Genomic DNA, 18,328 nt, shown 5'->3' on the forward strand with positions numbered 1-18,328 from the left:
AATTGTAGTAATACTCAAAGCTAACATTTATTGATTGCTCACAAAAAGCTTTATACTCATTAGTCTGTTTAATCCTGAGAACAATGCAATTAAGTATTAGTACCATTTTACAGATGAAGAAATGAAGGTTTAATAACTTGCTGAAGTTCTCACAGCTACAAAATGGTAGATTTGGAATTCCATCTCATTCTGTCTGATGTCTTAAGCTTCCCACTATAAATTCAGTGTGTACTCAGTGATTTTAAAAAAGATACAAAGAAAACCAAGGTCAGGAATGAATTCCTTAAACCACACTGATTATGTGATGTTGCTGGAAGCCGCATTAAGATAGTAGAATTTACAAGTTCTTTGTCACTTCAGCATTTTCTGATAGGCTAAAGAGGGAATTTTGTGACTGTCAACAGACTACCTATGATTATTTTTGAATTAATGCACTCTGATAAGACTTAGTTTTTCTGGAAAAAAAAAAGTCAAGTGGTAAAGCACACTCCACCTAACAGTTGCTGATAGGATGTCTTTAAAGAAGGGATCTGGGGTCCAGTTATAAACACCTTGGTGGAGCATGAGTATCTTAGATATTGTGGAGTGACAGAAAAGCTTACTAGAAATGTAACTCCAGATCAGCTTCCAAATCTCGTTTATTGTTGGAAGACAAAGGTTTATAAAATCACTTGGACTTATGAAACCTGATTTCACCCACTGAAGGAAAAGAATGGATTCACCAAGGCCAACAATGAAGGCTTTTAGCACTGGTTGTGAGTAAATTTCTCTAAGGAGCCAAAAGTTCACAAATTTTCAGAATTTGAGTTTCATCAGTAAGAATTTCTTGGGTTTGTAAGTGATAATACAAGACCCGGAGCCTCCCCATTATTGTTTTGGTTAGAGGGAGTCCTGTGGAATGTCTGGGAATCCCTGAGAACTCACTATGGTTGATACCCTCTTTGGGAGTGCCTGGCTGACTGCCATGAGCTCAGAGGACCAGTTTAGCCTCTAGATCCAGGGCCTACAGTGCTGGGGAAAGGAGCTCTGCTTGGGAAAATATCTGGAGTCTGGCCAGGAAAAATCATTGTCTACAAAACCAAAAAAAAAAGGCAGTCATAGCAAAATTAATAAGCATTTATTAAATGATCACAAAATCGAACACTGTGTCAGCTTCATTAATGGCTGGATTTAGCATTCATAACAACTTCATTACATTGGAAAACAGTTTTTAGATGAGATGCTCTCACCAAGTGAGAGTTCCTGAGTATATGTGATGAATGTAGAGAAATTATATTTTAACTTTTAGCCAAATAATTTCACAAGCAAAATTTGAAAAGTCCTTTTATAGAAAAATTATTAAATGTGAAATGTATATACTTTTTAATATGTTTCAAATGATGTGAAAGAATGTTTTAAGAATGTGAAGGTCTTGCCGGGCGCGGTGGCTCAAGCCTGTAATCCCAGCACTTTGGGAGGCCGAGATGGGCGGATCACGAGGTCAGGAGATCGAGACCATCCTGGCTAACACGGTGAAACCCTGTCTCTACTAAAAATACAAAAAACTAGCCGGGTGAGGTGGCGGGCGCCTGTAGTCCCAGCTACTGGGGAGGCTGAGGTGGGAGAATGGCGTAAACCCGGGAGGCGGAGCTTGCAGTGAGCTGAGATCCGGCCACTGCACTCCAGCCTGGGCGACAGAGCGAGACTCCGTCTCAAAAAAAAAAAAAAAAAAAAAAAAAAGAATGTGAAGGTCTTAAGACAGTTATGGGTCTCGTACAATTTTGTTCATTCAAAACATGCTTGTTGCCAGGCGCGATGGCTTACACTTGTAATCCCACCATTTTGGGAGGCCAAGGTGAGCGGATCACCTGAGGTCAGGAGTTCGAGACCATCCTGCCCAACGTGGTGAAACCCTGTCTCTACTAAAAATACAAAAATTAACTGGGCGTGGTGATGGGTGCCTGTAGTCCCAGCTGCTCAGGAGGTTGAGGCAGAAGAATTGCTTGAACCCAGGAGGCGGAGGTTGCAGTGAGCTGAGACTCCATCCTGGGCGACAAGAGTGAAACTATGTCTCCGAAAAAAAAAAAAAACCCAAAAAATGAACAAAGAAAGAAAAAAACATGCTTGTCATTAGGCATTTGACTTACATGTCCTCCTCTAGGTCTGGACTGCAATTCTAGGCTATGCTCTACCAATCTGGATAGGACTGGTGCAGGGATCTCTGTGTGCTAGAATGTTCAGAACTCACCTGGGTTGAGTTTTTCAATGGTCATCTCTGAGGCAGAAGCCTGGTGTAGAGAAAGCCTGCTGCCACAGTCTGATCTGTAACTCCTGACATAACTCCAAAGGTACTTTAGGGAACACATGACCTATTCTTCCAGAAATGTCCTGGAGCCAGGCTTCCCTCTTAAGGCCTCTGAAAGGTGGCCTGTGTGGGTGTGGAGGAAGGTATCTTCACTCCTGCCCTCTTAGCTTTGCCTCTGGAAGAGCAGGAATAAAGAAATGGCCTTTGATGTCAATATGTTCCCTTCAGAATGCCTTAGAAAAATAATGTATGTCTTGGCAAGTAGTGACTGTCATGCCAGCTCTGTTTTACAGTAACTTGGCTCTGTGTTGCCACTCAAACAACATGCAATTTGAACTTTGACTAGGAGGGACAATCTCAGTAATTGCCACAATTAGGTGATGCAATTGTTTTGGTGGAGGTGTTCAGAAACTTGGTAGGTTTTCTTTCCTGGTGTATTTCTGGTCTTTATAGTGAGCATATATGTTTATCTCATGAGTGTCCCATCCTCAGGTCTGCAAACTCTGCAGGAAACGATCTGTAAGGGCCAGATATTGTGTTATGTTTAAGGTCATGGAGAAAAACAGTGGCAACCTCCCAAAGAAAAGACAGGCTTCTGAGTCTGGGATGTGCTGGGTCAGTGGAGTCGCTGTTGACTCCCCCCAGGCCAACCATTACAGGAAACAGAATTATAAGCCCAACTCACCAGGGGAGAATGGATCTCAAAAGTCTGATTCCTATGTCCCCTTTGACATTTTAAAAACTCTGCTCTTCTGCCAGACATTCAGAGAACAGTGAAGTAAATTTTAAAAGGAGAAAAATGTTTATTTGTTTTAAAGCTTGCTCAGTGATCCACTTAGACCATTTACATAAACAACCTTTCCATGTAAACACCATTAATTATGTAGTATAAGAGCCAAATAAAAATGCTAAAAAATAAAAGTAATTGTAGAATAAATTAGTATGGCTTGAGTGCACAAATATAAACTGTAGACTTTTACATTTTATTGAAGGAAGTGGATGTGTGTTTTTTCTTTTGTTTGAGCTACTAGGAACCAACAAATGACATTTGACAGATGGATACCAAAGCTGTTAAAGTTTAAACCCATGCTGGTGATGAAATTACAGTTTTTGCAGGGACCTTGACTCACACTTCTTTCTTTATCTGTCTTAAAAAGATTGTGGGGCAAGATAGGAGATGAGTGTCCTGTGGATTTCCCCAGAAGGTTTGTTGGAGCAAGACCATTGTTGTCTACTCCAAAATCAGTAGCTTCCAACCTCCTTTCACTTGTAATAACAGAAGATTACTTGTGTCTGTGCTAAAGGAAATGAATCGAGTGCAGCCTGCCAGGCACAAAGAAGAAGGGCAGAAACTGACACTGTTGAGGAAAGATGGCATAGGGGACCTTGTAGTAACAATACCAGGGCACATTTATGTCACCCTTTGTAGTATTGCAAGAGTCTTTATAGATATCATTTAATTTGATTCTTCATAATAATTCTGTAAGATAGACAGGGCATGCATTTTTATCAGTCCCATTTTACAGACAAGGTAATTGAAGCTTCGTGAAGGAAATCACAATGAAGCTGGAATTGGAAAGCCTTTCCTAACTCCTATCTATATTTTTTTCACTACCCCATTCATAATTCTTTTTAAATGTAAATGAAAAGAAACATGGTTCAGTTCCTAGCAATATTTTGTGCTATGTAGGATTTTTTAAGAATGTTAAGTGCATTTACATCATTTCCTCAGGGAAGGTTTTGTTTTACCTGGACAGGCAGGAAATGGAATTGAAATGGGAAAGTTTTTCATTTTTATGGATTAAACCCATCTGTTATGTTCACTAAGGCTAGATCATGGAGGAGGATAGATTTCTCACAGCATAAAGAGAGGAGAGTAAAATGCACCTCCTTTATTCCCTGGTTCAGATTCACCCCCATCCAGGGAGTCCTGTTCAGACAAAACAGGGCAGTCAGCCTATCAGTAAGAAAGAAAAGATACTGTGGCCCTCAAACATGCCCCAGCATACTGAGCAGTCTTCCACAAAGTTGAAGTTAACACTTATTGCTCAGAAGAATTCTGAGGAGTAATTTTTTTGCACATATTTGAATATTATCTGCTGTGTGTGCACAGGACAAAAATAAAGGAAATTTTCCCATTTATTCAGAATAATGCTGACTGAGTACTTACTATGTGCCATAGTCAAGCACTGGAATGCTAGTGTTTATTGTTGTTTTTTTTTTTTTCTGAAACAGAGTTTCACTCTTGTTGCCCAGGCTAGAGTGCAATGGCACAGTCTCAGCTCACTGCAACCTCCGCCTCCTGGGTTCAAGCAATTCTCCAGCCTCAGCCTCCCGAGTAGCTGGGATTACAGGCATGCACCACCATACCCGGATAATTTTGTATTTTTAGTAGAGACAGGGTTTCACCATGTTGGTCAGGCTGGTCTTCAACTCCTGACTTCATGTGATTTGCCCACGTCGGCCTCCCAAAGTTCTGGGATTACAGGCCTGAGCCGCTGTGCCTGGACTGGACTGCTAGTGTTTTTTGTTTTTGTTTTCTTTTTTTTTTGAGACAGAGTCTTGCTCTGTCACCCAGGCTGGAGGGTAGTGGTGGGATCTTGGCTCACTGCAACCTCCACCTCCTGGGTTCAAGAGATTCTCCTGCCTCAGCCGCCTGAGTAGCTGGGATTATAGGCACACGCCACTGCCTCTGGCTAATTTTTGTATTTTTAGTAGAAATGGGTTTTCACCATGTCAGAAAGGCTGGTCTTGAACTCCTAACTGCAAGTGATCCACCTGCCTGGGCCTCCCAAAGTGTTGGGATTACTGGCGTGAGCCACCGCATCCAGCTTGGAATGTTAGTGTTGAACCATATACACGTACTCCTTGTAATAGAGCTCACAGTCAAATCTTAATGAATGATCATGTCAATATTTACTGTAGAAAACCCATTTTCCAATGGGAGTAAGACCAGTAACTAGTTAATTGGCAAATGCAGTTAAAGTGGGAAGTATGTATATGATTTGATATATGTATATATTTAATCATATAGATATGGTTATATATATAATAAATATTTTATTTTCTTACTTAAAATACATAAATGAACATTCATTTGCTAAATTTGTTAGAGTCAAGATGGTTTCTTTTAGACTCTATCCAGTCATTGAACGTTTACGTTATCTTTCTTGCATAAAACCCACTCAAAATGGTGGGATATACATATCATCTACAATTTCCAGTTTCAGATACTCTAAAGTGAAGGGAAAACTTAAAGACACTTGTGAAGTGTCTTCACTAAGTGAATTCACTTATATTTTTATTTTTTCCCCAATCTTTTACACTTGTCTTGCCTACAACTAATTTAAGAGCAATTATTTTCCCCCAGCTTTTCAAGTCTTTCCAAAGCATTTAACTGAGCTTTCATAGAAACAGTAACTCTCTTTTTATGCTCATATTTGATCAGTTTATGTGATATTTAATTAAACTACATAATTATAGTAATCAAGTACAACTGCCATAAACAGGTTTGGGAACAAAAACAACCCACTCTTAGTAAGCATAAGCTCAGCTGGTGGGAGTAGAGGCGTTGAGGTTACCAGGTGGCAGAAGCCACAAGTGTTGATCGTGATCTGGGCAATCCATCAATACGTTTTACAAAGGGATTTGAAAGTATCACTTAATTCCCTGTGGTGCTGAATTAAGAGAGCTTCTGTTGTAATTAACAACGAATAAATATTACTAAAGAAAAGCGGTGGGTGCCATAAAAGTCTGTGATTGGGAGATGCAATATATGCATCACAGTCCTGGGGCTTTAGGAAAGGACTTGACTGTTGACCTAAAATCAGACAACGAGTAGAGTTACCTCAGAGACAGGCTGGGGCAGGAATCTGGAGAAAGCGTTCCAGGCAGCAGGAGTAGCAGGGTCAGTGGTGTGAGGGTGGAGGGAGGATGTGTTGAAAATGAGGAACTGAAAGAAGGCAGTGTGGGTGGAGCCAAGAGTGGCAGCTGGGTAGCAGTACTAGATGAGGCAGAGGGAGGTAGAGGCCACCTTATGCAAGCTTTCTGGGCTCTTGCAAGCAGGGGGTCTTCATCTCTATTGACAGCGGGAAGCTGCCAATGCATGTGAAGCGGTAGTGTGCTTATTTGTTCAAGAGCAACAGCCGATTTGTAGAGTTTAGACCACCAAATCTAATTTGGGTACTTGGATTATATGTTTTCCTAATCTAAATACACTGTAGGTAATGGAGAAAAATTTTATTTTCTTGACCTCTGGCATCAGAATTTCTCTTGGGGAGGGAACTGTCCTTATTCAGGAGAATGCATTCATTGGCAGCTTGTGGGCCAGAGATGAAGATCTGAGGATAGGTGTTGAGATAATAAAGAGATACTAAATATCTCTGCTGAGAAAATAAAAGGGAGTGAGACAGAAGGAAGGGGAGTTTTGTATTAGTTTTCTAGGCCTGCCTTAACAAAGTACCACAAACTGAGTGGCTTAAAATAACAGACATTTATTCTCTCCACTTTGGAGGTTAGAAGTCTGAAATCAAGGTGTCAGCAGGGCCATGCTCCCTCTATAAAGCTCTGGATAGAATTTTTCCTTGCCTCTTCTTGGTTACTCCTGGTGCCTGTGCAATCCCTGGTTGCTTGGTTTGCGACTGCATCTCTCCAGCTCTGCCTCTGTTGTCACATGGCATCCTCCTTGTGTGTCTCTGTCTGTGCGTCTTCTCCTTTTCTTATAAAGATGCCAGTCATATTGGATTAGGGTCCACCTAAATTACTTCATCTTAACTTGCTGCATCTGCAAAGACCCTGTTTCTAAATAAGGTCCCATTCACACGCACTGGAGGTTAGGACTTGAATGTATCTTTTTGGGGGACACAATTCAATCCATAACTGGTGTAAACAGGGAGAGGTGAGAAGGATCAGAAAAATCATGAGATGTTAAGGGCTTAGGGTGGCTACAACCACCTAAGAAATTCCTGATGGTGGAATGGCTGAGAGGACTAATAATGCATTTTAAAGTGCTTTTTGAAGATATAGAAGTAGCCAACAAACGTGAAAAAATGCTCAACGTCACTAATCATCAAAGATGTGAAAATCAAAACCACAATGAGATATCACCTCACACCACCAGTCAAAATGGCTATTAAAATGTCAAAATAATAATAATAATAATAAGGGCGGCAAGGCTGTGGAGAACAGGGAATATGTATACACTGCTGGTGGGAATGTAAATTAGTTTAGCCACTGTGGAAAGCAGTTTGGAGATTTCTCAAAGGACTTAGAACTACCATTAGATCCAGTAATCCCATTAATGAGTATATACTCAAAGGAAAATAAATCAGTATATCAAAAAGACACGTCTACTCATATATTTATCATAGCACTATTCACAATAGCAAATACATGGAATCAACCTGGGTGTTCATCAATGGTGGACTGGATAAAGAAAATGTGGTACATATATACCATGGAATACCACGCAGCCATAAAGGAGAATGAAATTATTTCCTTTGTAGCAACATGGATGCAGCCAGAGGCCATTATCCCAAGTGAACTAACGCGGGAACAGAAAACCAAATACTGTATGTTCTTATTTATAAATGGGAGCTAAACACTGGGTACACATGAACATAAAGATGGGAATCATAGACTCTGGGGACTATTAGAGTGGGGAGAGAAGGAATGGATAAGAGTTAAGAAACTACCTATTGGGTACTATGCTTACTACCTGTGTGATGGGATCATTTGTACTGCAAACCTTAGTGTCACACAATATACTCATGTAAAAAAACCTGCACATGTACCCCCTGAATCTAAAATAAAAGTTGAAATTATAAAAATAAATAAAGATCTGATCCAAAAATAAGTAAGTAAAGTATCTCTCTTCCCAGGTAAGACGTGACAGCCTACAAAATGTCTCCTCACTGTGCCCAGGGTGATGACTCCCACCTTTTCAGTGACACTTCTATTACACATGTGTTTATTGATGCTTTGGTGGAGGAGATCAGGGGGCAAAAGACAAGCGGGGTCACCAAGAAGGACTTGGGTCCCTTGTTAGGGTCGCTGACGTAAGGGATGCAATCATACAAAACCTCCAGAGAACAATTCAGTAGATGTTGGAGATTTCTCAAAGGACTTAGAACTACCATTAGATCCAGTAATCCCATTAATTGCTGGGGGAGGGGGGCAGGAAAAAGTAATTCTGTGATTGTAAACCACTGTTCCTGTGTCCTGGTCTCCCAGATATTCAGAGAAATACTGAATTTCCACAATCTCCAGCATGCGGATTTGGAAACGTTATCTACTTCTTGTTGGGCAAGGACCAGGGTTTCAAATATAGTTATGAACAAATCTCCCTCTTCATTTGGTGCTGTCAATCCTTTGAGGGTACAGTGCAGGGTTTTAGCTATATTTACAGTGCTTATGAGTTAGTTAAGAAAAACACACCCCAAATCCTGTAGTCTACATCTCTTGCCTTACTCTTTTCCAAATATCAAAATTCTGAATAGATGATCACTTTGATGGCGGGAGAATGTTCCCTGAAGTTCAGTTTTTAGGTCTTGTCAGTTTCCCTTCTTACTTCGGTAAGACTTAATGCTTTATTTCTGGATCGCTGGCTGAGGCACTGAAGCTCTTCCATGCCATTCACTCAGGTGATGATTTCCTGCAGTGTGTCCAGATGTTTGTGTTCGGCATTACTGCTATTAGCCATCAAGTCTGAGAATTATACAAAATTAAATCCATCCTTGAGGCCTAGAAGGGAAGACAATCTTAATAATAGTTTAATGTCCTCAGAGTGAAATATCCTGAAGTGGGGGAAGAACTACCATCTCCATGAACTACAGTCCTACACTGCAGCCTTTTTCTTCATTTCCGTGCTTCATTTACGTTGGTATTTAACACAAATGTGGTTTTAAAGCACATCAAAGCCTCCTTAAAACCTAAGTAACTGGCAAATGGTTAGAATAATTAATAAAGCCGGTTTTTGTTTGTTCTGTAAGCAGCTCAAAGAAATTGAGAAAATTTGCAGTTGGCAAAGGTATTATTGGTGGCTAATACGTTGCACCTCTGTAGAAACTTTTTTTTTTTTTTTAATACTTTATGTTCTAGGGTACATGTACACAATGTGCAGGTTTGTTACATATGTATACATGTACCATGTTGGTGTGTGTGCTGCACCCATTAACTCATCATTTACATTAGGTATTTCTCCTAATGCTATCCCTCCCTCTCCCCCCACCCCACAACAGGCCCTGGTGTGTGATGTTCCCCTTCCTGCGTCCAAGTTATCTCATTGTTCAGTTCCCACTTACGAGTGAGAACATGGGGTGTTTGGTTTTCTGTCCTTGTGATAGTTTGCTCAGAATGATGGTTTCCAGCTGCATCCATGTCCCTACAAAGGACACGAACTCATCCTTTTTTATGGCTGCATAGTATTCCATGGTGTATATGTGCCACATTTTCTTAATCCAGTCTGTCATTGATGAACATTTGGGTTGGTTCCAAGTCTTTGCTATTGTGAATAGTGCTGCAATAAACATACGTGTGCATGTGTCTTTATAGCAGCATGATTTATAATCCTTTGGGTATATACCTAGTAATGAGATGGCTGGGTCAAATGGTATTTCTAGTTCCAGATCCTTGAGGAATTGCCACACTCTCTTCCACAATGGTTGACCTAGTTTACACTCACACCAACAGTGTAAAAGCGTTCCTGTTTCTCCACAGCCTCTCCAGCACCTGTTGTTTCCTGACTTTTTAATGATCGCCATTCTAACTGGTGTGAGATGGCATCTCATTGTGGTTTTGATTTGCATTTCTCTGATGGCTAGTGATGATGAGCATTTTTTTCATGTGTCTGTTGGCTGCATAGATGTCTTCTTTTGAGAAGAGTCTGTTCATATCCTTTGCCGACTTTTTGATGGAGTTGTTAGTTTTTTTCTTGTAAATTTGTTTGAGTTCTTTATAGGTTCTGGATATTAGCCCTTTGTCAGATGAGTAGATTGCAAAAATGTTCTCCCATTCTGTAGGTTGTCTGTTCACTCTGATGGTAGTTTCTTTTGCTGTGCAGAAGCTTTTTAGTTTAATTAGATCCCGTTTGTCAATTTTGGCTTCTGTTGTCATTGCTTTTGGTGTTTTAGACATGAAGTCCTTGCCCATGCCTATGTCCTGAATATTGCCTAGGTTTTCTTCTAGGGTTTTTATGGTTTTAGGTCTAACACTTAAGTCTCTAATCCATCTTGAATTATTTTTTCTATAAGGAGTAAGGAAGGGATCCAGTGTCAGCTTTCTACTTATGGCTAGCCAATTTTCCCAGCACCATTTATTAAATAGGGAATCCTTTCACCATTTCTTGTTTTTGTCAGGTTTGTCAAAGATCAGATGGTTGTAGATGTGTGGTACTATTTCTGAGGCCTCTGTTCTGTTCCATTGGTCTATATCTCTGTTTTGGTACCAGTACCATGCTGTTTTGGTTACTGTAGCCTTGTAGTATTGTCTGAAGTCAGGTAGCATGATGCCTCCAGCTTTGTTCTTTTGACTTAGGATTGTCTTGGAAATGCAGGCTCTTTGGCACAAGACAGGGATGCCCTCTCTCACCACTCCTATTCAACATAGTGTTGGAAGTTCTGGCCAGGGCAGTCAGGTAAGAGAAAGAAATAAAGGGTATTCACTTAGGAAAAGAAGAAGTCAAATTGTCTCTGTTTGCAGATGACATGATTGTATATTTAGAAAACCCCATCGTCTCAGCCCAAAATCTCCTCAAGCTGATAAGCAACCTCAGCAAAGTCTCAGGATACAAAATCAATGTGCAAAAATCACAAGCATTCTTATACACCAATAACAGACAAACAGAGAGCCAAACCATGAATGAATTCCCATTCACAATTGCTTCAAAGAGAATAAAATACCTAGGAATCCAATTTACAAGGGATGTGAAGGACCTCTTCAAGGAGAACTACAAACCACTGCTCAATGAAATAAAAGAGGACATAAACAAATGGAAGAACATTCCATGCTCATGGATACGAGGAATCAATATCGTGAAAATGGCCCTACTGCCCAAGGTAATTTATAGATTCAATACCATCCCCATTAAGCTACCAGTGACTTTCTTCACAGAATTGGAAAAAACTACTCTGTAGAAACTTTCACATCTGGGTTGTGTCATGAGCACTGAAGCTGCCCAGGCACAATAAAGTGAAAAGCAGGCAATTACCCAGAGACTGTGAATATAATACGAGGCTGACTTGGATATTTAGGCAAGAAACTTTTAGGGTCTTCTCCCGCTTTGTGAGTCCTGCATGGATTGTTGGTGAGAATGGCTGGATGGTGCTCTACTTTACCCTGAAGGAATTGGCTAACCCATCCATTCTCCTGAATTATGTCGGGAAATTTGTGTCCTCTGGCTGCTGAGAAAAGATGGATCGTTTTGGTGACCTTCACAGTCATCCTCTTAAGCCTCTGAGAACCAGCTGGTTTCTTGTTTAAACCAAGTCATGTCTGCCTGAATCCTGCATGCTGAGGGAAGATATCCTCAATAGAGGCCCTCATGTCTCAACAGTCCTGAGATGACCCAGAGAATGCTAGAGGAATGGGCTCTGAAGTTCCCTCTGACCCAAGGCCTATGCCATGTGCCAGGCTCTCTAGTTCTGTATATGGTTGGTTCTTTTCCATAATTCCTGCTCTGCCCCTATTACTCCTCACAATAACCCTTTAAAGACAGTTATTCTGCCAGTATAAAAGGTGCCAGTCTTCTATGGCACCCTGGCTTTTACCATACCCCAAGCCCAAGACCGTCTTTTCAAAGCTCTGTGTAAACTCTAAATGGTTACCACATGTAAGAAAGATTAAAACAGAGGGGGAAAAAATCTCAGCTTGAACTAGCCACATTGTTGCTCATTACCTTGCAGATATAAAGCATTCTTACATTTTAAACATTTCCATTTTTTAATAAGAGCAAGTCAAAGTTGGCCAGGATTCAGAAGAAATCTCTTGAAATGGTAATACATTTAAGAAGGTTCTTTATAAAATCAGGAGTCGTAGCTACTTTCTTAGTAGCTTCCAAGAGTGGAAAAAGCAGGAAGACTGAAGGATACCAATACTTTGACAGGTCTGAATGTTAGCAAGTGGGGATCAATTATTCTCATTAGTCAAAGAGACAAGACAGGAATAAGGCATAAGTTTGGTGGAATAAAAGAAAGTTAATCTAAGAAACACATAAGTGCAATGAAACTGGCTTTTTCCTCTTGTACTGCTGGTGGCAATTCAATTATCATATAGTCATATTTCTTATTTTGTAATTGTTAATCGGTTAAGGCATAGAGCATTTCTGTGAAATTCTTGTCTCTTTCTTCCCAAGCATGTGTGTGTGTGTGTGTGTGTGTGTGTATGTATACAAAAATGAGGAAATGGAGAAACAGCAGAGACATGTGCTACTAGCTGCCTCCATCTGGATCTGGGGAAGGCCCAAACCTCAGACTTACTGTTCCCTTCTGCTATCGTGAGGTAGATGGTCACTTTGAAGACACAGTTTCTTTGCCACTACGTCTTATTCTAGGGTTATTTGTGGCTTTTCGGTTTTGTGCTATTCTTTTCTGGTCATCGCTGATTCTCACATAAGTGCAGATGATGAGGGAAAAAAATCTAACTAAATGGAATCCTTACTACATGTGTCATATTTTCTCTGCCCAGTGCCTGTCTTAAAAGCTTATCCGATTGTATATTATCTCTCATAGCTTGCTTGGACTCCTCTTTCCTCTTGGTCTTGGGAAAAAAGAGAGAGGGAGAGGTGTTTAAAGGTAGTTCGCCATGGCATACCGCCTGTACTCCTGCAGGTAGTTTACACGCCACGTGGTCTCCACTATTGCTGTGTGCTGTAACTCAGTAAGCCAGTGGTAGCTTGACCTTCAACAGCTGCTGAGCCTCTCTGTTTCTGAAAAGGGGCAGAAGAGGCCATTAGAGCAAGGAAATAACATGTGGCTTTCCAAACTGCATGAAATACATCTATTGTGAATAGATGAATTACATATTCATGAAAACTGTGAAATGAAAGACAACTCTACTTGCCAAGCCCTCACGTTGGCTGAGCACAAGGCCCAGCAAACAATGCAAAGCTCTGGCTCTCTCACTTATTTACCTTGCCAGTCAACATGTGCTGTTCTATGACAGGTTTCTTCAAGTCGTGAGAGGAAAGCTGGGAAGAGTTCTGCATTTCCAAAGAAAACTGAATTCCAGAATTATTACATTTTAATCTCATGCCAATGAGCATTTATTGAGTGGCCACTGTTCTAACATTATCCTAACAAAACTGCAATACTGTACTATTAGGAAAGGAATTTACTAGTCAAAAGCGAGTCTGCACGCACTGTAACTGTCCCCCTTTCCTCCATTAAAGAGGATGTCTAGTATGTGTATAACCACTCACACCAAGATAAGAGTTTTGATGTTTCTGTTTCTTATTACTTCCTGTTAGAAGAGAATCGTGGAAACTCTTTCTGCCTTACAGATAGGAAAAATGAAGCCAGACATGTTAAGTGACCTCCCAAGGGACGTTGTCACTGTCAGAGCTGGGAAGAGCATTGCATTGCTGTCTCTTGACTCTGAGTTCATATTTACTGTACCAGAGTGCTCATAGGGATTTGATGTTAGTATTACAATGTCAGTAACAAGGATGACCAAAAAGATTTTGACATTTCGAGTGCTCTACGTGGTTGTGTTTGTGGCTCATCAAGGGCAGAGGTCCAATACTGGGTAGTATCATGCACATGCTGTTCCTCTTAGCTTCAGTCCTTTCCCCTTCTCCACCCTAATGTTTCATCTTTACATTTTTTGCTGAGCTGGGTGAGCTAAACAGGCTCACTGGTAGCTATTCAAACCCTCTTCTTGGGGTTTCTGTACTGCAGAGGTTCCAAATATGATTTAGGGCTCTTTTAGTCAGATGCATTTGCACAAGACTTAAAATCAGAATTGAGTTAAATGGCAAGAGCTGTGTGGTCTGTTAGCCTTTATTTTTTCCCCCAGCAAGGGTCTAACAGGAGCCAACAATTGTATCTATGAAAATTGCAAAAGACGTATATTCCTGGAGCCAATGGTTGCAGTGTCAGCCTTTTGATTTCCAAGCTTCCTGAATATGGCAGAGAAGGCAGCTCCACTTGGGAGTCTGCTTCTGCAGTACTGTTCTAGGATATATTTCTCCAGGTTTTGCAGAGACCTCTTTTCCTGACCTTTCAAAGATTTTGTTAGCACCTGATTTCCTGCATTAAATCCTGTTCTACTTAAACTTGCTAGAATGGTTTCTCTGATCTACAACTGAGTCCTGACTGATCTGCTGCTCAAAGGTCACCTGTAAGGCCCTCTGCAGCCTGAGTCATCTGTCCATGTTCAATCACATCATAGTGCATTTAAATCTCTCTCTCTCTGTATGTGTGTGTGTCTCCTATGCCCAACTGCAAGGTTATTCATCTTTTAGTCCTGCTATACCTGGGCAAAGCCGAGCACATAATATTCACTTAAGAGATGTTTGTTTGAATAAATGGATGGATGACTAAATGCATAGGAACAAATATCCTGTGATGCTTAGTTCATGGGAGAATGAAAAACTTGTTGAAAATGCAATTTTATTTCATATATATGCCATTAGTGTATTTTATATAATAAAATGTAGAAAGGCACATACTTTTAGCTTGATATTAATCATTACCTCTTACTTAAACAGTCAAATGGGATTTGCTGCCCGGCAGTTAAATATTTTGCTATCCTCTGAAGACTAGCAATGTGCATTGATGAATGTGAGCCTTGCCTCTTAGCTTCTGCCTCTTCCCCATTACATTTCTTCCTGGGTAGATTCTGAACAGGTGCTACTAGATGCCTCATTAACTGCATGGAACTTCAGAAATCGTGGGTGAGATGATCCCTTGCCAGAAAGTAAGCCCTGAATTCTTTAAACACTGTCTTGGACTTAAAGTACTGTGATTCTTTCTGTGTTGCCATCAGCAACAGACAATGGCTTAAGGTGCCAAGAGCTTAAATTGATGTTATGTGTTATCTTATTCTGATCTTCCTTCTTGTCATTATTCAGTCCTTTCTCTATCATTTATCTGTTTCATTTCTCCATTAATATTTATTAAATGCCTACAGCTTACCTAGTAATAATAATGGTAGTAATATCTACATTCTATTTTTAAAAGCCATTGTAAAAATTTTTCACAATCTGTAACTCATTTAATTCTTGCGAAAACTTTCTGAGGTCAGGAGGGTAGGCACTGATATTCTCGTTTTATTTATTGAGGGTTGAGAGGTACAAAAAGAATAAGTGTCCTGCTGAAAGTCACACAGTAGAGGTGGGCCTACATGGTACCAACTGACATGATCCTAGGTTCAGTGTTTGTCCTGATGCCATTTTTTCTTTTGAGATGGAGTCTCGCTCTGTTGCCCAGGCTGGAGTGCAGTGGCGCAGTCTTGGCTCACTGCAACCTCCACCTCCCGAGTTTAAGCGATTTTCCTGCCTTAGCCTCCTGAGTAGCTGGGATTACAGACGCCAGCCACCGCACCTGCCTAATTTTTGTATTTTTAGTAGAGATGGGATTTCACCATGTTGGCCAGGCTGGTCTTGAGCTCCTGATCTCAAGTGATCTCCCTGGCTCAGCCTTCCAGAGTGCTGGGATTACAGGTGTGAGCTACCGCACCCAGCCTGATGCCATATTTTTAATGGTAAGAAACAAGGTGAAGATAGAAACACAAAATTTAGAGTATCATATCTTTAGGACTTTGCACCATGAACCAGTATATTATGCACATGTAGCCACAGAGGGAATATCTTGAAGAGAGTTTGAAAATCCTTCAACTCAATTATGCAAAATATTTCTACCATTCATGAATGTATGTGCTGCATCTGTATGTAGCACCCAGTTGGAGAGAGCAGGCAAATCTCAGCTGGTGATGATGAATCTCTTTGGCATTAACAGTCCTATTGCAGCAGCAATCAGAGGAGGCCACACACCCACAGTGCTCTGCCCTGGCCTGATGACACACAGGATATTGGGCAATATTTCCAAGTAGGAGACCAGCCAGGGGAGGGGAATCGAGATGGGAGAAATATTCTAAAAACCAAGTCAATTGGGAATTGATTTAAGGGTCTAGGGAGGAGAGAGGGAGAACAGGGGAGGAGATGGTGAATCATTTTCTGTGTGACACCAGAGAGCAATATACTTATACCAGTGGGTAGAGCTACAGGGAGGCAGAAGAACGTGTTTTCTGACAATTACAGGAGTCCAAAAATGAGCTGGACCACACTGAAGGGTAATAAGCTCTTCATCATCAGAAATGTTCAAGAAGATGAACACCGTCAAGGCTGCTGTAAAGGAGCCGCCCACGTGGGGAGGTTAGTGTCATCAAGTTGTCAGACACCAGCAGGCTGGGAGCTAGTGGAGAAGCAGACCTCACCCAAGGAGTCTGATTTAGTAGCTGTGGTAGTATCTAGAGAATCTTTGTTAGGAAACCACTAGACCAGAGCAGTGGACTCCACAGTGGAGGGCACAAGGTACATGAAACCCCCTTAATATTTACATTCTATATAAGAGTAAAAAAAAAAAAAAAAAGAAAGTAGGCCTACTAACATTTGATGTCTGGTGAATCAGGCAGTCTCGTGCCACATCTGAGAGGTCACACAGGACACTGAAGCAAGAGTAGAAGTCCTCCAACAAGGAAGGCTGCAGCAGGACCTTCCTTTGTTAGTTTATATTCACATGTTTCCAAACACCTGTAGTTTAACTGTTCCCTGTTAAAGAAATGTATCTTACATTGCAGAATTGCTACTAGTATTATCTTTACACTAGCTTAAATGAAATGGGAAATAAACATGACCATTGTTGTGTCACAAAGAGGTTTGTGGCTTATCTAGGGGTGAAATCAAGCATAGTCTAACTTAAGGTTGTGCATTTTTTTTTTTTTTTTTTTTTAACAAAAAGACGTGTGCAATCCATGCAAGTACGTTGTCCTCCTGTGACAAGTGGCAGATGGTAGTAGACTTCTTAGACAGTTTTGAACAAATAAACACAATTACTGGTCCCATTTAAATACACGAACCAGGCATGTTCTGCTTTAAGTGGGTTAAGTCATTGACTCATGACACACCCTTGAAAAGTAGGGACCTTTAACTCCATTTTACAGATGAGGAAACCAAGGCTCAGAAAGGCAAAAAGTGACTTCCCCAAGATCACTTAGTCAGTCAGTGAGAGTGGGGTTTAAAGGAAGAGTCTTTCTCAGTCAAAAAAACTAATTTACATCTCTAAGGTGAGAAATCAGTTGCTTTTTGAAAAAAGAAAACCAAAAACCTGTGCTATGATAAAAGCATTTTGAAAATAATGGCTGAAAATGTTTCCATCGTTAATGTTATTTTTGTTGCCAAAGCTGTGTAAGTGTAACCTTTAACAATCAGAACATTGTAAACTTAGAAAACCTAGTAATAAAAATTTAAAGTCAATTTTAAAATGAAGAGTTTCAGGATATTTTGAAGGATCCATTTATTAAACATATAAAAATACATTAAGTTTTAATTTGCTGGCAAGAACAAATGATAGAGCAGGAAAAAATGAAATTCACTAGCAAACTTAAAAAAAGAACTTTCTTATAATTGGTGGATGCAAGTAAAAATAAGTTTCATGATTTAGTAATCCCAGCCAACAATGCATCTTTCCTACATTTGGATCAACATATTTTCGAGAAGCATCTTTCTCAGCAATGACAGCCACTAAGGCTAAACCAAACTTTCAGATTCCTCTATCACAAGGAACTAAACCAAGATTTTATTTTTTTATAATGAAGCATATTCAAGTGGATTATTCTCAGTAAAGAAATGTTATCAGTGGTGGCAGCTTTTTAGTGAGAGCAAAAATTCTTTGTATAATATACAATAAAACAAAAATTGTTTTAAAACATTTTATCTTCACGTGATCTTTTAAATTATTGTGCATGTGTTATAATGCTCGTAATGTGTCAGTACCATAGTGTGTGTACATAACTTATAAGTGGGTATATAAAAATAACAGGGTGCCTACT

General features: G+C 40.2%; 2 protein-coding genes across 4 annotated transcripts in view; one reads left to right on the forward strand and one right to left on the reverse strand.

The window, feature by feature from the left end:
• Nucleotides 1–6,213, reverse strand: part of C6H5orf63 (chromosome 6 C5orf63 homolog) — a 33,093-nt gene extending 26,880 nt beyond the window's left edge. For all 3 annotated transcript variants that reach the window (XM_065546706.2, XM_045394883.3, XM_045394881.3), the window contains exon 1: nt 6,132–6,213. The gene's annotated coding sequence lies outside the window, so the exon portion shown is untranslated. The remainder of the gene's footprint in view (nt 1–6,131) is intronic.
• Nucleotides 1–18,328, forward strand: part of MEGF10 (multiple EGF like domains 10) — a 404,496-nt gene that overhangs the window by 622 nt on the left and 385,546 nt on the right. The window lies entirely within an intron of this gene.

Source organism: Macaca fascicularis, chromosome 6 (genome assembly GCF_037993035.2).
Source record: "Macaca fascicularis isolate 582-1 chromosome 6, T2T-MFA8v1.1".
NCBI lineage: Eukaryota > Metazoa > Chordata > Mammalia > Primates > Cercopithecidae > Macaca > Macaca fascicularis.